The sequence below is a fragment of the Elephas maximus genome, chromosome 6 (assembly GCF_024166365.1).
Source record: "Elephas maximus indicus isolate mEleMax1 chromosome 6, mEleMax1 primary haplotype, whole genome shotgun sequence".
Classification (NCBI taxonomy): Eukaryota; Metazoa; Chordata; class Mammalia; order Proboscidea; family Elephantidae; genus Elephas; species Elephas maximus.
The window spans coordinates 95611287-95638679 of record NC_064824.1 but is presented as its reverse complement, the minus strand read 5'-3'; the positions used below and the strand labels follow the sequence as shown (position 1 = coordinate 95638679).

Sequence of the window (27393 nt, the reverse complement as noted above, 5' to 3'; positions counted from 1 at the left end):
AGACTGGTAAAAATCTTCAATTTCTTCATCTTTGGCCTTAATGGTTGCTGCATAAATTTGAATAATAGTCATATTAACTGGTCTTCCTTGTAGGCATATGGATACTATCCTATCACCGACAGTGTTGTGTTTCAGGAGAGATCTTAAAGTGTTCTTTCTGACGATGAATGCAACATCATTCCTCTTCAAGTTGTCATTCCCAGCATAGTAGACCGTATGATTGTCCAATTCAAAATAACCAATAGCAGTCCATTTCAGCTCACTAATGCCTAGGATATCGAAGTTTATGCGTTCCATTTCATTTTTGACAATTCCCAATTTTCCTAGATTCATACTTCATACATTCTATGCTCCTATTATTAATGGATATTTGCAGCTGTTTCTTCTCATTTTGAGTCATACCACATTAGCAAATGAACGCCTCGAAAGCATGACTCCATCCACGTCATTAAGGTCGACTCTGCTTTGAGCAGGCAGCTCTTTTCCAGTTGTCTTTTGAGTTTCTTCCAACCTGGGGGGCTCATTTTCTGGCACTTTATCAGACTGTGTTCTACTGCTATTCATAAAGTTTTCACCTGCTAATTCTTTTCAGGAGTAGACTGCTACATCCTTCTTCCTAGTCTGTCTTAGTCTGGAAGCTCAGCTGAAACCTGTCTGCCATGGGTGACCCTGCTGGTATCTGAATACTGGTGGCATAACTTCCAATATCACAGCAACATGCAAGCCCCCACAGTATGACAAACTAGCAGACATGTGAGGGTAGATCTATTTAGGTAGAATTAACATGGACATTTTCACAATGCTAAGTCTTCCTATCCATGAGCATGGTATGTGTCTCCATTTATGTATGTCTCTTCTGGTTTTTAAAGCTAGACTTTTAACTCGCAAATATTTTAAGTGCCTGTGTTTGCTCTTTCTTCTTAGGTTTACATACTTATTTTTATAATGAGGAAGTTGAATCTGTGACTGTGTTGTTTTCCCAGTATATAGATCTGGAGGAGGGGTGTGGGAGAAAGCATGCATAGATACGTGAGCTGGAGGTGATTAACTAAGGCCTCAGGTAGGAGCAGTGATGCCTGACTCAATGGACCAGCCTTCCATCCCCAGAGCCCTCCCATCCCCAGAGCCCTGGGACCGTCATCCCTGCTTTTCACTCACTCAGCTAGTTAATTTCCTTGGACCACAAACCCCCACATTACTGGCTTGGTAGGAAGATTGTGTTTAAGGCTGCTTTGCCTAGCCTTTAAGGACCCAGGAGGAAACTTTTGCAAATATGTTGTATGTCTAGGCCCCATTTTTTCTGGCACCTGGATTATGGAAACTTTGGTTTCTCAGTTTGAGTATGCCAGAAGTTCTTCCTCACAGCTGTCAGAGGATTTAATGAGTATCCACTCAGGGTAAAGGATTGCATCTCTGTCCTTTGAGAGGGACACTGAAATAGGTCAAGAAGACACATGTTGAGACATATTTAAAGGAAAATGGGACTGAAGAAAGCCATGGCCCCCTTTTTTTCAAAGATTTTTAAAGCCTGCAAAAGTTGGCTAGTAGTGTGTGTTGATGCTTTAAGTTTTCTCAAGTAAAAAATTCTCTGTGTGACTTTAATTTGTTTTTCAAAGACTACCTCTCAAAGCTATTGTCAAACCATATTGAACTGGAAAATATCCAGCTCTCCCTGGTGGGTCTACGTGGCACCCAGGTTTGGTCCACTAACCACCTTTGCAAAATGACCTAAAAGAGAGCTAATCACCTTGACTGTAAAGAAACCCACACAGTCTTTGCTGCTGCCTCAGAGTGAGTCCTGGAATTCCCTTAAGTGTAGCCTCCTGCATTTTAAACCCAAAGCTGTGCCAGTAGTGTACTTTCTTCATAGGAGCTAGAGTGATGTTTTTACCCATTCCTCCAGTTTTATAAAGATAGGCTGCTGCTTTTAAGGGGTTGGAAACATATACCGACTTCTCTCCCTTCTGCACCCTGAAGGTACAGGAAGCATGAATTCTGTTTTTTCTCCTTCCTCTTTTTCTGTAGATTTGTCTTCACCCTGTGATCTCTGACAAGGTTGAAGCCCCTCAAAGCACTACTTACAGACTACATGGGAGTGGTGGACTAGGGTCATGTGGCTGGCTCCAATTTCATAAGGAGTAAATTGGCTCAGAATATGAGCTTCTTGACTTCTGTTTATGCACAGACCCTTACAACGCCCTTCTTTCCTTTGCCATGTTCTGAAACACCTAGGCCTTTGTGTTAAATCTGTTCTCCAGGGGAGCAACGTATTTATATATAAATAATGTCTTTTTCAGAATGAATCTTAGAAGTGTGTGTATATATAACACATATATATATACATTTTTAACTTGAGACTGAAAAATAGATATTTAACTATCTCAGAAGTGTGTGTGTGTGTGTGTGTGTGTGTGTATATATTTAACTTGAGACTGAAAAGTAGATATTTAACTTTATGTTCATGATTATTGTTATTTTTTTCCCCTTCCCCTTCCTCAGGTTGATATATTTCCTGATGTAACGACTGTGATGCACTTTACTTTTGTTACTCCCATGTAGATAACTTGTGTTATCTTTTGACTTTTCAGTAGCGATTGTGCCTGTATGTATCTTTTGTAAAGCTGCCAGTATATGGAAAATATCTACATTTTTAAGCCTTAAAGTTAAAAGATCTTTCAAAGACATGTAATAGAAAGGCAGGGATCTTTTCTAGTAATGCTCTTGGCATTAGGGGCCTAGTGGTTTTCTACTTTAGGGACCTAGCAATTTAGAAAGCAGCCTGGTCCACTGTTGAACAGTTCTGGTTGCTAGAACTTCATTCTTTTGTTCACCTGAAATCTCTTCCTCATCTCTCTTTAAATTTTCTTTCTTTGACCATTGTTCTTAATTTTCTTCCCTCTAGACCGGTAGGATCGCTATGAGTCGGAATTGTCTCAATGGCAATGGGTATAATGGGTATATACCAATAAGTGAAAGTGGTATGAATTCTCTAAAACTGTATCAGAGGAATTCTTAGCTTTGAAAATGGGTTCAAATGACAGGGTATGCATATATATGCTTTCAAGGCACATACCCAAAAGAGCCCCTGTCTTAGTTGTCTAGTGCTGCTATAACAGAAATACCACGACTGGGTGACTTTAACAAACAGAAATTTATTTTCTCACAGTTCAGGAGGCTAGAAGCCGGAATTCAGGGTGCCATCTCTAGGGAAAGGCTTTCTCTTTCTGTTGGCTCTGAAGGAAGGTCCTTGTCTCTTTTGAGCTTCTGCTCCTGGGTGATCTTCATGTGGCTTGGCATCTCTCTTTCCCCATCTCTGCTTGCTCACTTGCACTTCGTTGTTTAATCTCTTTTATATTTCAGAAGAAGTTGACTTAAAGACACACCATACACTAATAGTGTCTCATTAATTTAACAAGGAAAACCCATTCCCAAATGGATTGTACACCACAGATAAAAGGGTGAGAATTTATGACACATATTTTTGGGGGACACAATCCAATCCATAATAGCTCCCATTAAAACTATATAAATTCAGGATATAATATTACAAGAATTCTTTCCTCCATGTGAGGAAATCAAACATTCTTCTATATTTAGATTAGGTAGATCAAGATTCTTTGTTATTCTTAAACTGCACCCTTTTAAAGTTTGCCTTCACTGTACAACACACATACATATGATTAAAATTTTCTTTATTTTTAATTAAAAGATCAAAAAACCCTTATTTTAAGTGTAGTGACCTGCTCTGGTTTTCATTTTGTAACCATAGGTACATTGTCACCCCTTGTTAGCACTCTGGCCTTACTCCTGCTGGCTCTCTTGTCCTGGCTAACGTGTGGGTGCCTGGGTGGGGCATCTTCCTGGTTGGGGAAACCCAGGGGTGCCTCTTTCCGCACTGTCAGCGGTGACAACAGGAAAGCATAAAATGACCTGGAGAAAAAGGAAGTTCACAGTACTGCTGAAGACAGGCCTGCAGTTCAAGTTTTTGTTTTTGGACCCTTAATTTATAATTTACAAATTCTAAATTTCAAAACTATGACAGTTTAAGGTAAGGCATGTTAGATTTCTTCCTTCTTCCTATGTGAGAAGGAATACCTGGTTTATGTCTAAATAGGAGTCTGCAGGGTTGTTACTTTGGCTTTACTTTTTCTTGGTGTCTTTTTTTTTTTTTAACCTCATAGTTGTTGGGGTAAAGTTGTACCTACAGCCGAAGTGGTTCATCTTGTGGTGAATGAGCCCTAGGTTATCATATTTTGCCTTTGTGATCACTTACATTATAGTTCTCAAACTGGGGTTCTCTGTGGTGTGCTAAGGTAAGCTACTCAGGCAGCCAAGCTTCCAAATTGATGGAGCCTGGCCCCAGAAAGGACAGCCCACAGATTGAACATATGCAGGGGACCCAGGCAGCATTTTCATTCCTCCACTTGCCTCTGTTCCTCTTTGAGCATCTTCTTCAATCTACCACTTTTTGAAGGGGACAACATGGCACAACACATGACTACAGGTCCAGCCAAGGAAAGAGACTAAATCCCACTCTCTCTCCATGCCTTTCCTCCATTCCCTGGAAAGGGAATTTCCTTGGCCCTCTGAGTTAGGTGCTTCCCTGGTTACTATGGATAGGACCTGGGGGCAGCACATGGGACAAATGGCCCTCAGGAACCTGCTTTGTGGATTGTTTTGCAGTTAGAGGGGAGCATTTTGAATAAGGCAGACAGTCTGAACAGTATACATCCCACTGGGTACTTGAAGTGCTAAAGTACACCTAGTACGTCCTTCTGGAGAATCGATTTTCCCCATAGTTTTAGAAGAAACGTTATTTTGATACATAGATATATATGTCCCTGGGTGGCACAAATGGTTTCCTCTTGGCTACTAACCAAAAGATTGGCAGTTAGAACCCACCGGATGGCTCCACAGAAGAAAGGCCTGGGATTTGCTTCTGTAATGATTACAGCCAAAAAAAACCCCTGTGGAACTCAGCTCTACTCTGCAAAATGTGTGGTTACTGTGAGTTGGAATTGACTCCGTGACAACAAGCTTGGTTTTCTTGGTTTGATACACACACACAGATGAATACATGTACATATCCCCAAGATGGAACATCTGTGAGAAGTTTTAAGATAACGATGAGGGAAAGTCATTTTGTGTTTGTGGTATACTTCTCTGCCATTAGGATACTTTGGTGGGACAGTTCAGGAAGCACTGAAGTTTTCTGGCCAATACCTGATTTGTCTTTTTATAGGCTAGAGTTGGAAGTTTAACATGAAACCATGTAGTAAAATACTGAGAGCTTTTGCCTGTTTTAGTTCAATTTGCTGCCTGTGTATTACAAAACTGGGCATAGAATACTCCCACTGGGGATGGCTGAACTAAGAAACATTAATGTAATCTTTCAAGGAACACTGGGCAGATTATAAATGTTGTTAATGGAATCAGGCTGAATAATAAAATTTAGCCAGTTCTGGAGGTAACAGTAGACTTGTAAATGGTTAACTCTTTTACTTGTTGACTGCAGGATTACATAAAGTATTGCTATGATTTCCTAAGAGCTCACTTCACAGAGCATGACTTTCTTACTCTGGGCTACAGAGGGAAGATAAAACTCTAACCACAGTGCCTTCTCTCCACCTAGTTGAGTCCCCGGCTGAACTGCTTTTCTGTGATTTAAACACTAACATGGAAATACCCTAAAGAGTTAGTAAAAAATTGACTTATGAAGGGTTCTACATCAATATCCTTTTGGTTTTTGAGTTCTTCCAAAAGCCATATATATATATTCCACCTATATATAAACATATATAGAAAGTATAAAATATACTTAATATTAATTCATCTTAATAGAATAACGCAAAAATCAACATTACCGAAGACAGTACTCAGTGTTTATTGACATCTTAGAATAAGATTCTAATAATGTCTAAGTGACATTATTATTATCAACCATTTTATAAATTGGAAATGCCACCCACTTTTTTATGAATCCCCTTTCAATTTCCCCTGAAGTATAAAAATAACTTCCCCAAAACATTGAAAAAAGTTGGAAAAAGGTAAAATTACTCATGGATGCACCTCCTCATACAGGAGCTTTTTGTCATTTTTGAGCGTTATTTTTGTAAAACAAATAAACAGAAACAATGAGGGAAAAAAAGAAACAAAACAAAACAAAAACTCCAAATCTTTGGAGTACGACTCAGAATTCCTAATTACTTCTCTTTAGGGAGCACCCTGAGGATAAATTACGGATATAGGTGTTGGTCCTGGGTGCCACATAACTCGTAACTCAGGCCTTTCCCCTTGGGTGGGCTTGCAAAAAGGCCAGAACAGCTAGGTCAGGTCCTATACAAGTCAAAATGTTTGTCTCTGGCCTCTGCTCTTCAGTAAAATAACTCCTTAGGTGAAGAATAATAGTGAGTGTAAATTGCCTTCCAAGAACTCCTTTCAAAGCACTATAGAAGTAAATACAGATCTTTTGCTTAGCAGCGTTTTAGAATCAACAGAAATATTAGCTTTAGGGTTTTTGCTCAGATTTAGTTTAAATGAGAATTTTACAGCCAAAATATTTGAAAACTTGGGGAATATTTAAAAAGTGTAGATTACTAGGCTGCAACCTTAAAGATTTTGGTTTGTTAGACCTAGGGCAGAGACAGGAATCTATATTTTTAAAAGGCTCTCTCAAGTATTCTGGTTTGGGGATTAAATGTTTAGGTAACAGAAGTAGATAGGAGGCAGGCTGGTGGTGCCTAAAAAGAGCACGTGTGACAATGTGCCTTGTACCTTTTCTTTTTGGCTAAAAGATTAAATAGTATATATATTCTAACAATGTATATGTATATATGAATTAAAACAGTAATCCCACCCCTGGAATTTATTCTAAAGAAGAAAAAAGTTATAAGAACAAAGATATTTATTATACTGTTATTTCTGTTGGTGAACAATTAGAAAGAATCTAAATGGCCAACAATGGATAAATAAATATGGAATAATTTGCAGCTATTCAAAACAATATTCAGGAAGACTGAGGAAACAAAGGTTTGGAAGAAAGCATAGTAAAAAATCTCTATATGTATCTGTCTATGTATCTATCTTTAAAAAAGTACATAAAAAGATCCTGAAGAAATAAACAATTTTATTAAGGTGTTGGTGATATGTGAATTTTAAAGCATCTTTTAAAAAATATTTTTGCAATAAAAAAAAATTTTAAAGGCATATTATAAAGTTTAAATTATACCTAGGATTGTTTTCCTTCCTTCTTAGCACAATGCAGTGAAGATGGGTGAAATGAAATGTTTTTCACTGGAAATTTGAAGAGCTTTACAATTCTTCACCTTTTAATAGCTTACCTCTCAAAATCAATTCTCTAGCCACTTCATTTATCTTCTCTGCTTTTACATTTTTGTAATCACGCAAGTCAAATCTTTGCTGGCTCTGGGATTAGACAATCTGAATTTTGTTCCTATTTCTACCACAGTCTGGACTTAAATCCTATTTCTATGACTTTCCAGGTGTAGACCTTGGAAAACTATATGACCACTCTGTGCCTGAGTTTCCTTATCTGGAAAATGAGGGTAATAATGCCTCTAGCCAGTGAGAATTAAATGAGATGATGCATATAAAGGGCATGATTGGGTGCTGGTACTACAGATGCTCAACGATATAAGCTATTTTCCTTTTTTCTGTCCATATGTGGGAAGCACTTGGTTGCCTACCCTGCTTTTTTCCTTGCTAACAGAACCCAAATTTTGTTTAGGCATCAGGCTGCAATGTGCCGAGCCCCAGAGAGTGAATGGAGACTTCTCAGGCAATCATGGCAATCTTATTCTTATTTGCTACAAATTGGTTTAGAAGTGGATATTTGACTTTGTTCTGCTCCATGAGACTTAATGGGAAGCCAGCTAGGGGCTTCTGGGAAAGCTATTCCTCCCTGATAAAAAAAAGAGGCTCACGGAGAAATCCACAGTCCCCTTTTCCCCACTCCCAGCTTTCCTGCTTTGGACATTCTTGTGTGATGATGTATTTTTTGGAGCTGCTTTAGCCATCGTGCAGTCATGAGGGGGTTGCCAACAACAGAGGCTGGCAGAGCAAGAAGATGGACAGAGCCTGGGCCCGTGATGACATCGTTGAGCCCCTGAACTAACCTTAGAACTACCTACCTCCAGAGATTTTTTTAAAAGAGAAATAAATAAATGCACAAATTGCTTAAGCACAATTTAGTTGGTTATCTGTGACTGAAAACACCATGACCAATAACCCAGGTAGGCTAAACTGTCATTGTCTAGTGTATTAACTTATTAATTATGCCACCAGAAAGAAATTGTTTTTCATGAGTGTATTAAAATGTCCTAAATAAGACAGCAGTCTCCTATCATTCTTTCATCTTAGATGTACAATTTTTCATTTTAGAAATATTTATAAATTTTAATCTTAATAATTGTCTTATGTATTTTGAGCCTAAAACTTCTTTGTAAACTACTTTGATAATAAAAGTGAAGTGTAGATGGACTTGTGTGTTTCTAATTGTCAACATGAAAAATATTCTCAATATAAATACTGTAATAATGTTGACACACTGGGGAGAGTGAATATAAACCTGGAGCTCTACAATTGATGATCCAGCAGCAGCTGCCATAGGATTGCAGCTTAAATATTTTGAATATCTGTTTAAAAATAAACTTTAGTGCAGCCGATGAAGAGATTACGTGTTTTATGGGTGTGTTTGCTGAAATTACATATCTAAAATAAATAGGAAGTTGAATTTTTCCTTTGCTCCTTCATAAAAACTTTTTGCTCCCCCAATGTACTGTGTGAATAAAAAGTATGCTTGTGGCCACCAGAACCTCCCAGACACAGGGCAAACTTAGAAAGTTCTTCTCCTATAATGTGAAACCCGACCTATTTCTGTGAGGTTAAGTTGGTAAAAATTATTTGTCAAATCTGTTTTCTGGCGGGATTTTCATAACCAAAGCAATCTTTACACCACATTTTTCTTATATAATACAGAATTTTCAAGAATAATGGACTTTCTCCCTACAAAGCTAAAAATACTGGCTTCCTCTAAGCTAAACTTTTACTCAGTTCCAGCCCTCTCAATATTGTTCCCCCAAAGACACATACGTCATAACCTTCCTCCTCGTGTACACCACATGTCATCCCTGCTTTGAGCCCTCTCTCTCGCCTCCCCAGAGATGCTTCCTGGTCTTAAGTGATAATCTACTCCCACAATATCCCTCCTGTTCCTTCCATGGTGAGTTTATCCTCTCCAGGTTAAAGGTAATTAGGTTCTGCTGTCTGCCCCTATGGAGTTCCTGCAAACAGTTAACATGCTTGGCTACTAACCGAAAGTTTGGAGTTCAAATCTACCCAGAGGTACCATGGAAGAAAGGCCTGATGGTCTACTTTTAAAAAATCAGCCATTAAAAACCCTCTGGAGCACAGTTCTTTTATTTATTTATTTATTTATATTGTGCTTTAAGCGAAAGTTTACGGTTCAAGTTAGTTTCTCATATAAAAATTTATACAGGCATTGTTATGTTACCCTAGTTGCCCTCCCTATAATGTGACAGCACACTTCTCCTTTCCACCCTGTATTTCCTGTGTCTATTCAACAAGCTCTTGTCCATTTCTGCCTTCTCATCTCACCTCCGGACAGGAGCTGCCCATTTAGTCTCATGTATCTACTTGAACTAAGCACATCCTTCATGAGTATTATTTTATGTTTTGTAGTCCAGTCTAATCTTTGTCTGAAGAGATGGCTTTGGGAATGGTTTTAGTTTTGGGCTAACAAAGAGAGTCCGGGAGCCATGTCTTCTGGGGTCCCTCCAGTCTTAGTCAGACCATTAAGTCTGATCTTTTTACTAGAATTTGAGTTCTGCACCCTGCTTTTCTCCTGCTCCATCAGGGACTCTCTGTTGTGTTCCCAGTCAGGGCAGTCATTGGTGGTAGCCAGGCATCGTCTAGTTCTTCTCGTTTCAGGCTGATGGAGACTCTGGTTTATGTGGCCCTTTCTGTCTCTTGGGCTCATATTTTCCTTCTGTCTTTGGTGTTCTTCATTCTCCTTTGCTCTGGGTGGGTTGGGACCAATTGATGCATCTTAGATGGCCGCTTGCTAGCTTTTAAGACCCCAGATGCCACTCACCAAAGTGGGATGCAGAACATTTTCTTAATAAACTTCATTATGCCAATTGACCTAGATGTCCCCTGGAACCATGGTCCCCAGACCCCCACGCCTGCTACTCTGTCCCTTGAGGCATTGGATTGTATTCAGGAAACTTCTTAGCTTTTGGTTTAGTTCATTTGTGCTGACTTCCCCTGTATTGTGTGTTGTCCTTCCCTTCACCTAAGATAATTCTTGTCTACTATCTAGTTAATGGATACCCCTCTTCCTCCTTCCCCACCCTCATAATGTGGAGCACAGTTCTACTGTGACAGACACAGGGTCACCATCAGTCAGAGTCTGTCTCTGTAGCAGCATTGGCTAGGAAGCCAGGAGGAACAAGTGTGGATGTGGCTAAGTTCTTCTCTCTTTCTGAGTTGCTCAAATGTACTGGGGGTGGGGAGTGATGAAGAGAGAGAAGCCCTGTTCAGAGCCATCGTTTGTTGTACACAGTTGACAGACCGAGTGGCTTAATCCCTCAGAAATTTCAGTGTGGGGTCATGTTGCCAGCCATTACCCAGTTCTTATAGGGATTCTCTATTCCCTTGTCAACCAGCCCCAGTTTGGACTCCTGGTCTGAGTGGACAGAACCTTTCTCTAACACAGAAGAAGAAGCCGTGTGTGGGGGACAGTGTCTGTTAGAAATAACTACTCCTTACAGTTGGGACCCTTGGACTTGACTTGGTGTGAGGAGACTTGGGTTCTTACCTTAACTCTGTTGTGTGGTCTTAGCTAAGTTACTGAGCGTATTTATGGCTCAGTTTCCTCATTAGCCAAACGGGGATAATAATGCCTCAGAATGTAGCTATGGGGATTAAGTGAGAGGTTACGTGTAAGTGATTTGTAACTGTTTGGGTTTTTACTTTATCCTACTTGTTGTCACCGGACAAAGTCTAGTCGATAGGAAAAAAAAAAGGGATTTTATTCTAAGTACACAGGACTTCTGCCAACGTGATCTCCCTATGATAGATTTGCCGGATTTTCCTTTGGAACAAAAGGGTATATTTAAAAAATTGCTTCCAGGATTGAGGAGCCATATTTCAACAACCTGTGCCGAGCTACCCCATCCAGTGTGACTTGTAACGTGTCTGGGATGCAGATCTGTTAGCGCTGCCTTGCTTGGAAGCCCTTGCTGACAGTGGGGATGTGAATAATTAACCTAACAAGCTCTTGTGCTATTTCTTTGTTGCCTGGTGTCACGTTCAGGGATTAGCCTTCCTGGGCAGAAGTTTAAACACATTTTTTCTATGGCATCGAAGATAAGGACCATGTTTTAGTGAAATAAAAACTGTTCATTCACTAGCTTGGGCATTCATTCAACCACCAAACATTCAATGTGAAAAGGTTTTTTCCAGGTAGTAAGAAAACAACAAAGGGGAAAATAGAGAAATAAGACTGGAAAGATATGGAGATACTTGATTGCTAGGCTGGAGAGTTTGAATTTTATTCTGCTGATGTTAGAGCATGGTAGTTACAAGAACTGGCCTTGGAGTTGGACTGCCTTGGCTCCAATTCTGGCTCTCCTGCTTCTGGGCTGTGTCATCTTGGGTAAGTTACTAAATCTTTCTGTGCTTCAGTTTCCTCATCTATAAAATGGGAGTAATGATTATATTGTACATATCTCATTGCATTGTAGTGAGGATGAAATGAGGGAATGCACGAAAGTCACTTAAAATAGTTCCTGACCCTGGGGACCTGCTGTAGGTGCTTGAGGTACAGGGTAATGTGAGCAGAGGTGTGTGTAGGGAAGGCCAATCTGGCATCAACAGTAGGGTAAGGTGGCTATACTGGGGGGACAGGTTGAAATGGGGTGGTGTTGGGGAAGACTTTTACAGTATAAGCAGGATAGTTTGCAGTACCAGGGGCCTAAGAATTTGAGCCCCTTTGTAGAAACGAGTGGGCAGAATGATTTAAGAATCTAGGGGGATAGTTATTCAGGGATTATAGCTGGATTAGCATCTTTCAGCTCATCTCCTCCTTCCATTTCCTTATGTAAAACCTGACCTTTGTCAGGGCTGATGAGGTCAGGTCCCTGATGTCCCTTTCCGGTTTGGGGGCTAGCATGGAACATTAGGAATGGAGTATTGGATGAGAATCTTTACTCATATTTACTCATCCCTCCCTTTCCCTACTGTTTTCTACTTTCACTTCAATCAGGTAAAAGAGGGTACATGATGTCTGGAATGTATTTTACTTCTCTTGCTTTCTTAGTAGTTTGAGACGTTTCGGAAAGAATTTAGGTACAGTCTTGGTTTGTTCTATTTAATTCACTTGCCTTTTTTTTTTTTTTTTGCCTTAACATTTTTTATTTTCGAAATAATTATAGATTACAGAAAGTTGCAGAGATTGTATGGTGATGTCCCCTGTACTCTTCACCTGGTTTTCCCCAGTGGCTTACATAATCATAGTACTGTATGAAAATCAAGAAACCAACATTGGTGCAATGTATGTTTATAGTTCCACGTCATTTTACCACAGGTATAGATTTGCACTAACCGCCATCACAGTCAATATATAGAAGCTCCACTTTCCTGCCCTCTTAAATTTCCCCTGAATCTCTTGACAGTCAGAAGTCAGTACTGATGGCTCTAGCTGCCTAGTGACCTAGAGGAATGCCTCAGGTAAGGAGGTGCGGCCTCATGGTGATTCTCATGATATCGTCAGGCAGTTTTCACCACCATTAGGAAAAATAGCCCTACAAACAGCTCTGCTCTCAAGTCTTCCCAGCCTCTTTACCTGATAAAGACTTTAGCAAATGGCCTTTCTTAAAGGTAAATGTGTACCCTCGAGTTTATCTGCCTTATAAATTGACATTTTCATATTTTTTCTTCTAACAAGCTGCATACGTATACCCTCAAGACTGGCTACCCAGAGTTACCACTTAACACATGTGCTTTCATTGTGACTGGAATATCATAGATCATCTTGATGAGGCAAGGAGATGGCTAAGGAGACAGCATCACTGCTTGAGATGTAAAGGTTGGCATTAGTTAAATTTGTTAGGGTAGAAGGTGAATCGTGAATTGACTTTGTAAATGTCTTAGTTTTTCCCATCTTTCGGTTTCCTATTTCCACAGCAATGGTTTCAACTTGCATACGGGTTCTGACATATGAAACATACATGATATTCTGCCCCAGCTCTATCCCAACGTATACTTGATGACAATGGATAGAAATGATTATTAGAAAATTGTATTAGAAATATTACAAATGGATCAACCTTTGGAAGGCTGGGAGGTGAACAAAAATTATTGCCTGCTGTTTATTATTGATCAATTTAGAGGGTAATAGATGCTTTTTATTTGCTGAAGTAATAGGCAGGTGGGAATGGGTTTTCCTCTACCATCATTGTGTTCTGTGATGTACAACTTTATCTGAATTTTCCAATTACACTGTGGGTAGTTTGTTTAAAAGAGTCTTCTCCAAGCATTAAAAAAAAAACTACTTTTTTATGATTAATGATGATTATTTTTTATTGAACTTTAGATGAAGGTTTATAAAACAAACTAATTTCTTATCAAACAGTACACACATTGTTGTATGACATTGGTTGACAGTCCACAACATGTCAACGTTCTCCCTTCTCAACCCTGGGTTCCCTTTTACCAGCCGCCCTGTTCCCTCCTGCCTTCTAGTCCCTACCCCAGGGCTGGTGCGCCCGTTTAGTCTTGTTTTGTTCCATGGGCCTGTTCAATCTTTGGCTGACAGGTGAACCTCAGGAGTGGCCTCATTGTTGTTGTTGTTAGGTGCCGTCGAGTTGGTTCTGACTCATAGCAAACCTATGCACAATAGAACGAAACCCTGCCCGGTCCTGCATCATCCTTACAATCGTTGTTATGCTTGAGTTCATTGTTGCAGCCACTGTGTCAATCCACCTCATTGAGGGTCTTCCTCTTTCCACCGACCCTGTACTCTGCCAAGCATGATGTTCTTCTCCAGGGACCGATCCCTCCTGACAACATGTCCAAAGTATGTAAGACGCAGTCTCACTATCCTTGCTTCTAAGGAGCATCCTCGTTGTACTTCTTCTAAGACAGATTAGTTTGTTCTTTTGGCAGTCCATGGTATATTCAATATTCTTCACCAACACCACAATTCAAAGGTGTCAACTCTTCTTCGGTCTTCCTTATTCATTGTCCAGCTTTCACATGCATATGATGCGATTGAAAATACCATGGCTTGGGTGAGGCGCACCTTAGTTTTCAGGGTGACATCTTTGCTCTTCAACACTCTGAAGAGGTCCTTTGCAGCAGATTTACCCAATGCAGTGCATCTTTTGATTTCTTGACTGCTGCTTCCATGGCTGTTGATTGTGGATTCAAGAGAAGTGAAATTCTTGACAACTTCAATCTTTTCTCCATTTATCATGATGTTGCTCATTGGTCCAGTTGTGAGGATTTTTGTTGTCTTTATGTTGAGGTGTAATCCATACTGAAGGCTGTGGTCTTTGATCTTCATTAGGAAGTGCTTCAAGTCCTCTTCACTTTCAGCAAGCAAGGTTGTGTCATCTGCATAATGCAGGTTGTTAGTGAGTCTTCCTCCAATCTTGATGCTCCATTCTTCATATAGTCCAGCTTCTCGTATTGTTCAGCATACAGATTAAATAGGTATGGTGAAAGAATACAACCCTGACGCTCACCTTTCCTGACTTTAAACCAATCAGTATCCCCTTGTTCTGTCTGAACAACTGCCTCTTGATCTATGTAAAGGTTCCTCATGACAACAATTAAGTGATCTGGAATTCCCATTCTTCGCAGTGTTATCCATAATTTGTTATGATCCACGCAGTCAAATGCGTTTGCATAATCAATAAAACACAGGTAAAGATCCTTCTGGTATTCTCTGCTTTCAGCCAGGATCCATCTGACATCAGCAATGATATCCCTGGTTCCACGTCCTCTTCTGAAACCGGCCTGAATTTCTGGCAGTTCCCTGTTGATATACTGCTGCAGCCGTTTTTGAAGGATCTTCAGCAGAATTTTGCTTGTGTGTGATATTAATGATATTGTTCTATAATTTCCACATTTGGTTGGATCACCTTTCTTGGGAATAGGCATAAATATGGATCTCTTCCAATCAGTTGGCCAGGAAGCTGTCTTCCATATTTCTTGTCATAGACAAGTGAGCACCTCCAGCGCTGCATCTGTTTGTTGAAACATCTCAGTTGATATTCCATCAATTCCTGGAGCCTTGTTTCTCGCCAATGCCTTCAGAGCAGCTTGGACTTCTTCCTTCAGTACCATTGGTTCTTGATCATATGCCACCTCTTGAAATGGTTGAATATCGACTAATTCTTTTTGGTATAATGACTCTGTGTATTCCTTCCATCTTCTTTTGATGCTTTCTGCGTCATTTAATATTTTCCCCATTGAATCCTTCACTGTTGGAACTCGAGGCTTGAATTTTTTCTCCAGTTCTTTTAGCTTGAGAAACGCCGAGCGTGTTCTTCCCTTTTGGTTTTCCATCTCTAGCTCTTTGCACATGTCATTATAATACTTTACCTTGTCTTCTCGAGAGGCCCTTTGAAACCTTCTGTTCAGTTCTTTTACTTCATCAATTCTTCTTTTTGCTTTAGCTGCTCGACGCTCAAGAGCAAGTTTCAGAGTCTCCTGTGACATCCATCTTGGTCTATTCTTTCTTTTCTGTCTGTTCAGTGACCTCTTGTTTTCTTCATGGATGATGTCCTTGATGTCATTCCACAGCTCGTCTGGTCTTTGGTCACTAGTGTTCAATGCATCAAATCTATTCTTGAGATGGTCTCTAAATTCAAGTGGGATATACTCAAGGTCATATTTTGGCTCTCGTTGACTTGCTTGGATTTTCTTCAGTTTCAGCTTTAACTTGCATATGAGCAATTGATGGTCTGTTCCACAGTTGGCCGCTGGCCTTCTTCTGACTGATGGTATTGAGCTTCTTCATTGCAAATACCTTCTTTCACCAACATAAATGGTGACTATACACATGGACCTCACCAAATGGAACACACGGAAATCAAATTGACTACATCTGTGGCCTCGTTACGGAGCTGAAAGGGTGTCTGGGGGCCATACTCTCAGCACTTCTCCAGTCTCTGGCAGGCCAGCAATTCTGGTCTTTCTTTTTTAGTTAGAATTTTGTACTACATTTTTCTCCAGCTCTGTCTGGGGTCCTCTATTGTGATCTTTCTCAGAGCAGTCAGTGGTGATAGCTGGACACCATCTAGTTTTACTGGACTCAGTCTGGTGGAGGCCATGGTAAATGTGATCCATTAGTCCTTTGGACTAATCTTTCCCTTATGTCTTTGGTTTTCTTCATTCTTCCTTGCTCCCGAAGGGGTGAGACCAGTGGAGTGTCCTAGATGGCTGCTCACAGGCTTTTAAGTCCTCAAATGCTACTTACCAAAGTAGAACATAGAACATATTCTTTATGAACTCTGTTATGCCAATTGAGCTAGATGTTCCCAAAGACCATGGTCCCTGCAGCCCTCAGCCCAGCAATTTGGTCCCTTGGGGAGTTTGGATGTGTCTATCAAGCTACCATGGCCTTGCCTTGTACAGGTTGTGCTGGCTTCCTCAGTACTGTGTACTTTCTTACCCTTCACCAAAGTTACCACTTAAAAAAACCCGGTACCCTTCACCAAAGTTACCACTTATCTATTGTCTATTAAGTGTTTAAAAAACTACTTTTTGTCTTGCTGCTAATATGAGCTATTAAGAAACTTGAAGCTTTAGCAGCAGCTCCTTCCCCTGTCATTTACAGCCACCTAAGTTGATTTGAATTTCTTTGTGCTTCTGAGATACGGCTCTCACTTGTAAGGAGTATTTGGTTATTTTGATATTTTTGTCTCAGAATATGAGAGTGATGAGTGTTTGCTAACTATTATACATATGTCATCTAGTGTTCGTGCTCTTTGGTGATTGAACAATAGTTCTTTATTTGTTAGTAATGCCATTTGATTCCTTAACTCCCTTGTTTTGAGCCCATGAGTCTTTCCTCTGTAACTTTTTGTACATGTTCTTAGTGTTTGACTTATGTTTTAGTATGTTTTTTTTTAGGGAGGCCCAACTAACTTAAACTTATTCACAATGATTCACCTAACACAAAATTTAGAGTTCAGGCCCAGTTTCTCTTGCTTATGAGTTTTTTGTCTTAAGATATAATTGTAGTTGTGTGGTACATAATTCCTGGTTTCTTAGGCTCTCTAAGAGTTCTTTTGGGCTAGTCTTAAAGTCTTCCTTGCTGCTATTGGCTGGAATAGTGCCCTTTTAAGACAAACTCAGTATTGTGACCTGAAAACATGTATATTTAGTGAACATATATGTACAGTGAATACTGAAAAATGGTAGACTTTGTTTTTGCTTTGCTTTGGTTCGATTTGTGGAAATTTGTTTCTCTAAAAAAACAGCTTTTCTAATACAGTATTCTGGGTCCACACCTGTCATTGGAAATCTTGTTTTGTGAGATTGAAAGAAATGTCAGCACTTTCTAGAAAGTGGGTTTCAGCAGAGCTGTAATTGGAGCAGGGCAGTGTACCATATTTTTATGCAAATAACATGTGTGTTATGTTTTTTGCCAACCACACAACCCCCCTCACTATTTTCGTAAATGTGCTTTGTGCACATTTGTGTGGGTGTGTTATTTGCAGAAATACGGTAGTTTCCCTAAGCAAATATATTTGCTGCTTATTTGGCTAGTTTCAAATTTTAGGCCTCTTTTCAGGCCTGGAAGCAAAGGAACTTGTACCTATTTCTGACCCTTACATCTGGCTGTGGTTAGCCTAGCTAACTGACAGGTCTGACATTGGGGTTTTCAGCTAACATAATTCCCTGGATTTTTCCCCTTTGAGCTGTTAGAGAAACTTCTCTGAGATTTTCTGGTCTTGTCTTGGCTATGGAGGCCCAGGGAAATAGAAACATGTTCCTTGACTCTCTTGACAGGTAAATCAAATCCTCAACTCTGCCTAGAGTGTCCTGTTGACCATTCTTAACTTTCCTCACAGCTGAAAAGAAGGGGCCATTCCCAGCACTGCCTAAGAATGTTCTATGAGGAGGACACCCTGGAAGTTTAGAAGAGTCTTTTTGGTCATGGTGAACCTGGAGAGGTGGCCTTGCCTGTTTAATGAGTCACTGTGGTTGTAACTGGGAACAGAAGTGCTTTAGCTTGAAAGTGGTTTGTAGGCTTGCTGAAGGTAGATTTTGATGTCTGGCTCCTCCTGTCTCTTTTGGGGAACCTGGTTTAACTGGAAATGTAGGAAGCTTTAAGACCATGCATATTGAATTTTTTTCCCCCTTTCGCCAGAATTAGAATTTGATTTTACTTTTCTAGATAGTCAAGTTAATATGATTATCAAAATAAAATTACAACACCACAATGCTTTATATCATAAAATATTTGCTACATAGATCTGTTGTAACTTTAGTTTTTCTATACCAATTATTTTCTTTATTATTTTATAAACAGCATTAAATTTGTTTAGATAACTATTAACGTAACTAGTAATAGAAAAGGATATTGTGGGGTTTACATTAACTTTACCCAAAGAATTTGGTCTCTATCCTCAGTTCCTGAGAGATAATCTCTTTAAAAAAAAAAAAAAAAGAAACTTGGAATTTAAGTGTCTTCAGTAAGGACCCCTGACCACACGTAACTAACAGATTATACTAGTGAGGTAAGATGGTCATTTTGGGGTGGAGGCTGGCCAGGCAGAAAGACCCACCTTGTGATCACCTCATAATATCAGATGACCTCAGGGACGAGAGGCTGGGATTTGCATTGCCTAATGCCAAACTCGTTGCTGTCCAGTTGATTCCCACTCATAGCAGCCCTGTAGAAGAGAGTAGAACTGCCCCATAGGATTTCAGTGAGTGGCTGCTGGATTCGAACTGCTGACCTTTTGGTACGCAGCTGAATGCTTAACCACTGTGCTGCCAGGGCTCCAGTTGAGCTCTGGACGTTGTAGCACAGTGTGCCTTTGGGACATGGAAGCTGCATGTTGGGAATCCTCCCAGACCTCGACCTATACTGGTCTCTTCATTTGTGTCCTTTTTTTCCTACAATAAAAGTGTAATCCTAAGTATAGTGCTTTTCGTGAGTTCTCTGAGTTATTCCAGTGAATTATAGAACCCAAAGGAGTAGTGGGGACCAGCAGATCAGAAGTGAGGGAGCACAGGAGTCACTCCCGAGTTTGTGGCAGGCATCCTGAAGAGTAGAGGGAGACCCTGAAGGTCAGAAGTGAACGTGTCCTGTGGACTCCCAAACTTATGGCTGGCACCTGCCTGTTTGGCTCTCTGAAGGATAGTGTCCTTTTAACTTGTGAGAGCTGATCTAGCTCTGGGTGGCTAGAGTCAGAGAAAGAAGTGCTGCCTAGACAGCTGGCATCAAACTGAGCTGAACAGAAAAGTAAAAAAAAGTGGGGATTTGATTTATGTTGATTACTATCCTCATAGATCTGTTTTCATGGACTTCCCCAATAGTCATCAGCACATTGCCTGTCGTATTATAGGCATTTAATAAATTGATGAATGAATAATACAGTTTAAATATAGGTCTATTGATAAAAATTTTGTTTACAATGCACCCCAGCAAGTTTTTATAGTTAGGATACTAAAAATGATAAATCAAGAAGGTAAACCTAAATAATTAGGGGGAAAAATAATAATGTAAATATATTTTTAAGATTAGTATTGTACAACTATTTTTATCATGTTTGCAAGGCTTTTAATTTATTTATTAACTGTGGGAAAATCATTAGTTTCTTTTCCTCTTCCAGGCCACTGGCACTATGCAGTAAATCATCAAAATAAATCCCCCTTTTTATTACATTAATATCAGAACCTGACACAACTATAAAACCAAAAAACAAAAAACAAAAAACCCAGTGCCGTCGAGTCGATTATGACTCATAGTGACCCTATAGCAACCCTACTATAGATAGGCACATAATACATTTTAAAGAACAATAAGCACCACTACTTCTTATGAAAAAGAAAACTCTCACCTTTAAACACCTCTGATTTTTAAAAATGTTTATATAAATTCAAACATTTTTTTCTCTTATATGTAGCTTTTTTTTAGATTAGAAAAGATCATTATAGAGAATTTAGAGAATACAAAAAATTAAACTTACCCAGAAATGTCAATACCCAGAGAAAACCACTGCTTAATTTTGATACATTTCTTTCTAGTCCCAGCCTTTTGCCATGTATGTTCTAGAGAACATTTGTCATGTAAGATGCCCTGGTGAGCAAAGGTTCAAGAAAATCTGCCTACCGTGCCCCTCTTGGATATTCATAATGTGTTTTGTCAATATTAAAGGCCCTGAGAAGACCTGCAAAAAAATAAACCTTTTTTTCATTGTTTAATCAGTCTTTCCCAAGCTTATTTGAGTACTGAACCAATTTTTGTGTGTAATGCCTATTAGCATCCTTGCTATTTGACAAATATATATATACACACACGCGCATGCACGCGCACACACACATATTTCTGCTGCTTCTTTTAAGACATTAGCTTTTCTGAAAGTCTGTCTCTGATTATGAGAAATTCCTCTTTAGTATTTCAGGCCTGATCTCCTGGTAGGCCTCAGAAAGAGGCCCAAGATCCAGAAATAGAGAAAATTTACCCTGGAAAGGAGAAATAAGCTTCAAATGCACGATCACTGTGGGCTGCATAACAAGATTTTGCATACCTCCAGTTCAAAAATCAAATTTATTCATGGTCAATAGGATGCTTCTGAGTCTTTGCCAGCTGTGGATTATACATTTGGGGAAAGATGATGGAGAGGCCTTTGATCACAAGCTGGCTTGTTATAGAATTTCCTGACTGCAAAGAACAGACAATTACTTTTAAGAGAGATGGGGAAAGAACTAACCATAGAATTGTGGGATTTGGTTATTATGTAGTATACCATGTGTGTATGTAGTATACCGTGTCCTCAGATCTGTCTTTCTTAGATGATTTTATCCACAATAAAACATTCCACATGCTGTTGTGGTTAATAAAAAATAATTGCTTCAAGGTTCCTGTAGCCACACTAAATCTAATCTGGACGCAGAGCAGTGTCGCCCTCAGAGGGAGACTCTTTGGAAACGAGTGAGGAATCATCTCCAGCAATTTCATGGAGATTTTCTTTTTATTATTTTTATTGTGCTTTAGGTGAAAGTTATAGCTCAAGTTAATTTCTCATACAAAAATTTATAAACATATTGTTATGTGACCCTAGTTGCAATCCCTATAATGTGACATTACACTCCCTCTTTCCACCCTGGGTTTCCTGTATCCATTCAACCAGCTCCTGTCCCTTTCTGCCTTCTCATCCCACCTCCAGACAGGAGCTGCCGGTTTAGTCTCATGTATCTACTTGAACTAAGAAGCACACTCTTCATGAGTATTATTTTATGTTTTATAGTCCAGTCTAATCTTTGAAGAGTTGGCTTCAGGAATTGTTTTAGTTCTGGGTTAACAGAGAGTCTGGGAGCCATGTCTTCTGGTGTTCCTCTAGTCTCAGTCAGACCATTAAGTCTGGTATTTTTTCTAGAATTTGAGTTCTGCACTCCACTTTTCTTCTGCTCCATCAGGGATTCTCTGTTGTGTTCCCTGTCAGGGCAGTCATTGGTGGTAGCTGGGCACCATCTAGTTCTCCTGGTCTCAGGCTGATGGGAGTCTCTGGGTTATGTGGCCCTTCTTGTCTCTTGGGCTCGTATTTTTTTTGTGTGTGTCTTTGGTGTTCTTCACTCTCCTTTGGTTTAGGTGGATTAGGACCAATGATGCATCTTAGATGGCCGCTCGAAAGCTTTTAAGACCCCAGGCACCACTCACCAAAGTGGGATGCAGAACATTTTCTTAATAACTTTGTCATGCCAGTTGACCTAGATGTCTCCTGAAACCATGGTCCCCAGACTCTGTGGAGATTTTCTTTAAGCTTCTAGTAACTGTCACTAGTGTCACTATTTTGCTGTTTTTAGAAAACTTTTAGGGATTTTCATCTTACTACTTAACCACCTCTTCTCTTAATTTCTAAAGTGCCAAAAGCTTAGTGGTTGAAGTATGAGCAACTGTTCTTTTAGGAAGGTGTCAATCTGGTTTGACCTACCTGTTCAGTGTACATTCTATATAAGTTTTCTTTTATAACCAGCAATTCAGACATTGATATTTTAGGAAATATAGAAATCCTATGACCTAAGATGCATATATTATTAGGGAGTGTGTTTGGGAGATCATGCAGAAAAATGAAAAGGCCTTCATTTGACTTTAATCCCACCTGGAAGCCATTTGGGAGGAATCAGACTGGCTGCATTTGTTTTTTATGTAACTGCTCAACTGGTCACATAATCATTTTTTTGTTCAGTGTCTGAAGTCCATTGAGATATTCAAACTTCCAAAGACTGGTTATTTATTATAGCAGAGAAGGAACACAATAGAATTGGCAGGTATATACAAACTGAAATGTAAGTCTGCCTTCTGGGAAAGCATAAATGTTGCCAAACTTTTAAGATAGAAAACAAAATCAGAGTAAAAGCACATTGCAGAACTCATCTGATGAAGACATTTAGTTATCTTGCGCTGATATCAACTTGTTTGTTCTTGTCAAGGTTTGAATTACTCTCCGTTTTTGAGCATACAGATTTCTTCTTCCCTTTGGTCAGTCTTGCTTGCTGAGATAAAGTCTACTTAAGGGGAGGCCTACTGTTACCAGGAACAACAAATTTATGTTCCCTTAAATATTTTTGCAATTTGTGGCGAAGACTTCTGATTGTTCCCTCATATTTAGCCTTGCTTTCTTTATTAGTAATATAAGCTTCTCCTGGAATAAAGACTTATTTCCAAGCTTCTTTTACAGCTAGGTATGGCTATATGACTATGTTCTGGCCAAAGGATTTAAACGCGACATTTCCGAAGAAGGTCCTTAAAGGGAAGACGTTCACCCTTCTTTAACCCCTTTCTTCTTCATGCCTGAAACGTGATGGGATGGCTCGACTTGAGCAACCATCTTGGCTCATGAAGTGGAAGCGAGTACTGATAGTGGAACACAAGGTAGAAGAAACCTGGGTCCTCACCATACCATTATGGAGCGCCATGTGTGTCTTGGTCAACTTCCTGTAGACCTTGTTTACACTGAGAGAGAGATAAGCGTCTATATTGTTTAAACCACTGTTCCTTTGGACTTTCTGTAAGGTACTGCTGAACCTAATCCTCGTATCATCTTATGATATGTGTAAGGCTAGTACTGATTCTTTGTCAGGGTCATCGTCATAGCACAGACTAAGATGAAACCAGCCTCACTGAGAAGAATCAACTTATAAGTGCTGATATTATGTTCAGCCAACTGACCTAGGCAATTTTCAAAATAAGTTTTTTTTTTTTTATCTTCTTTACCGTATCCTTATTTGTTCTGATTATTATGTCAGAGTGTCAAGAATGAAGAATACACTCATTCAATAAATGTATTGAGTACCTACTATATGCTAGGCATTGTGTTAGGCTCTGGGAATCTAGTGTGAGCAGAGCAGACATGGTCACTGAACCGACAGGGCTGACAGTCCTATGTGGATTTATTATGTGGAAGATGGATATTAATCAAATAATCACCCAATTAGAGAATTATTATACAAGCTGTGGTAAGTGATCTGGAGGAATAGCACAGGAAGCTACAAGAATGTATATAACAGGGCAGCCTTGTCTAGACCAGGGTTGGGGGGGTTAGTCAGGGAAGACTGACTGTCTTGGACAAATGGCTTCTGAATTAAGATCTGAAAGGTGAACTGGAATATACTAGGTAAAGGGGGGAGTATCAGATATTTTAGACAGAAGAAACTGTCTGTGCAGATACTCTCTGAAGAAGGAGGGAGCTGGAGTATTTCAGGAGTAGAAAGGCAGCCATCATAGCTGGTGCAGTAATCAAGGCAAAAGCAGTAGAAATAAACTAAGGTTATGTGGCAAGGAAGTCCCCAGGTGGTGCAAATGGTTTGCACTCAACTACCAGCCTAAAGGTTGGCAGTTTGAGCCCACTCAGCAGTACTGTGGAAGATAGGCCTGGCAATCTGCTTCTGTTAAGATTACAGCCAAGGAAATCATATGGAGCAGTGCTACTCTGTAACACAGGGGGTCGCCATGAGTCAGAACTGACTTGATGGCAGCTAAAAGCAACACGTAGCAAGGCCCTCATTTTTACAAGGCATTAAGTATTATCTTTTATTATGAAATTAGACAATCTGATAATTTAATTCCAAATTTATCACAAAATAGATAAAACAAGCAGACCTTTTGCATTTTGGGGCATAATGCTCTGAGACATGTAATTAAGGTCCAGGTTTTTCTGTGTAATCCTGTTTTGTAGTAATTTTCATTTAGACATTTGCACAGGTCGACTGTGGGCACAAATGGAACTGGCACTAAAGATATCACACAAATGGAAGCTTCTAGTGAAGCCTTTAAAGCTATGAAATACTTTTAATGAATGAGCGTATGAGCCCTTGAATAGAGCCCTATTCTTAAAGGAATGAGTTTAGCGGAGTAGCTTGAGATTTATTTTTTAAGAAAGGTGTTGCTGAAATGGTACCGTTTGAGTAAATGCTGCTGAAACTAAAACTGCAGAGGCAGGAAAATATTTGCTTTCGAAACATGTTTTATTTATAGATTGGTGCAGTTCTTTAGAAACGATGATTTAATAATTGATTCCTTCTTTGTTTTGAACAAATATAGTATTTTGTGCCTTTCTTTGGAGCATAGTAACTAGTACTGAAACATCCAAGGGTGCAGTACTATATGAGAACAGAGGTCTATTCTCAGGGGAAAAAATAATACAGTCAGCTATTGTACGAGGCCCGCAATTGATGGCAGGCAACGTGAAGGAGTCGAGTTTGCTCTAAAAGTTAGTCTATGGTGCCTCTCATCAGCTCTGTTCTACGCCACTGCCATCTCTGTGTTTGCTGCCAGGGCCTCAGAGAATACTTTGTTTCATCTATTTTCTTGTCTTCTCCCTATTTTCCCTCTAATATTTCTGGATGCAGAGATGCCTTTGTGCTTCTGTAGAAGCCAGTTAAAGACAGAGGAGAATTCAGACCTTCTTCTTCACTATGTGTTCTGTCTCTACAAACTCGGGACTGAAGTGGTATAATGATTCTTCTTTTCTCAGTGGTTAATGTAAAATTTCTTTTATTCTTCCTTTCCTCCCTTCTCTCTTTTTCTTTCTTTTTTTAGTATTTTTTTGCTGGGAGGGAATGGTAGCTTTGGGTTTAGATTGGGACTGTCTTTGTGATAAGCGGAGAAAGAAAAAGGGAACTTATTTAAAAGCTCCACAGTAAGGATATTTAGGCAACACTTCTGGCCATAGAGAGGAAAGAAAATAGTAGACTTTGTAGACCAGACCACGCACAGTGTTAATAGGAGTAAGTCAAAACAAGAAACCTTGTATAATATCCCCTTTCTTGTCGGCCTACAGAAATATATTTTGCATATGTTTTCCTGGTGCTCCATTTTTATGAGCTCAGGCTCTGCCATTTACTAGCTGGGGAGCTGGGTTCAAGATACCGGTGAGTGCACTTCAGTTAGACTGAGTTGTGCAGACACTCATGGGAATGCTTTTCGGGCAGGGACCATGTGTTTTCTTAATCTGGGCCCTAGCCTAGAAGCTGGCACACAGTAGGTGTTTAGTGAAGGTTTTTGAATGTATGTATTTGCACACAGTCAGTCTTCAGGACAGCAGAGCAGTGCCTTGAACTTAAATTCTGATGCTTACAAGGAGACTTTGCAGAGAAGTCCTTTGCAGCCTATTTGGCCTACAGAAGGGGTGTGGGTAGCAGATCCTGAGCATATTTTTGGGCCTGTGTTGAGTCTCTATGTGGCATAGTCATCAAGTCTTCACCCTCTTGGAGAATTATTTCCTCTGGTCTCATTCCCACCAAATGTGCAGTTTTATTAGATTTATTTTTCCAGGTGTCTCTTACAGTCAGAATGGACTGTTTTATGGCCACATAACAAATAGCACTCATCAATTAACTCTGTGTTTTGAGCTCTCACTGTGGTGCTGAGGGCCCTATTCAGAACAGCTTGTTTAATTTACTGCCACTGAGAACACCTCCTAGAGCAATTATTGCCTGTACCATTCATTGGCACCTAGTCATGAACTACTTTGCATTGTTAGTTAATTATTTCATTCATATAAGCCTCATTTCCCCAACAGTTTTATAGCTTCTAGAAGGCAGAAGGTGGATCTTACATTACTTTTGAGCGTTCTCAGTACATACTAGACAATCAACAAGTTCTTAGATTTTAGAAATCCTAAGTGAAGCTAGGTTTACTGTTGCAGAAGACTCGTTGTTGTTGTTGTTGTGTGCCGTCAAGTTGATTCCGACTCATAGCAACCCTACAGGACCGAGTAGAATTGCCCCATAGGGTTTCCAAGGTTGTAAACTTTATGGAAGCAGATTACCACATCTTTCTACTGTAGAGCGGCTGGTGGGTTTGAATTGCTGATCTTTGAGTTGGAAGTGGAGCACTTCACCGCTGTCCCACCAGGGTTCCTTTTAGAAGACTTTAGTAGTATTTTTATTTATACCTTTGATAGGATTCAAGACCTAGCTTAACTGGGTAGGCAATTCCTTATAGCCTGAGAAATTTTTCACATGCATACCTTCTTTCTTCAGTATTATCATTTTGTGTGTGTATGTGTATATATTGAGGTTAAAGTTTATAGTGCTTAATTTAGCATGAAAAGCCCTTAGGTAAAAAAAAAAAAAAAAAATTTTTTTTTTTTTTTTTGAGGCCTATTTATTCCCTTTGCTGGTAAAACATTGGGCTGGTTGAAAAACTGCTATTAACAGGAATAATGAATGCAGTTCGAAAGGTTTAACATTGAGTCTAACCTGCCTACCCTCTCTTTAGCCACTTCTTAAAAATGTTCTGTTGAATTCATGCTATTTTCAGAAGACAGTCTTCTGTTTATCACTGAGACAAAGGAGGTGCTAGAAGTGGGTTTTGGGTAGAGCTTGGATAGAGCCAGTCCAATGGAGGCCATGAGCAATACAGCTTTTTAAAGTTTAGCAAAGTTTTGTAATTGTGGAAATTGGGAGCCACCAAATTCCCATCAGTAGGGTTAAGTAAAGTTTGGGTCATCCGTCTAATGGAAGACTCCTGGGCTGCTAAAAAGAATGAGGTGGGTGTGTATGCACAACATGAGAAAATCTTTAACAAGTTAAAAAAGTAAGTCACAGAACAATTCATAAACTATAATTTCACTCACATAATGAAATAATTTTTTTTTTTTT

The 27393-nt window shown here is 39.6% G+C and overlaps 1 protein-coding gene and 1 long non-coding RNA gene across 6 annotated transcripts in view; both read left to right on the top strand.

The window, feature by feature from the left end:
- ANKRD44 (ankyrin repeat domain 44) overlaps positions 1–27393 on the top strand; it is a 381499-nt gene that overhangs the window by 62150 nt on the left and 291956 nt on the right. The gene's annotated exons all lie outside the window — the stretch shown is intronic.
- Positions 1–27393, top strand: part of LOC126078409 (uncharacterized) — an 87271-nt gene extending 59878 nt beyond the window's left edge. For both annotated transcript variants that reach the window (XR_007518030.1, XR_007518029.1), the window contains exon 2: positions 1–27393. This exon is cut by the window's left edge. This is a non-coding gene — a long non-coding RNA (uncharacterized LOC126078409).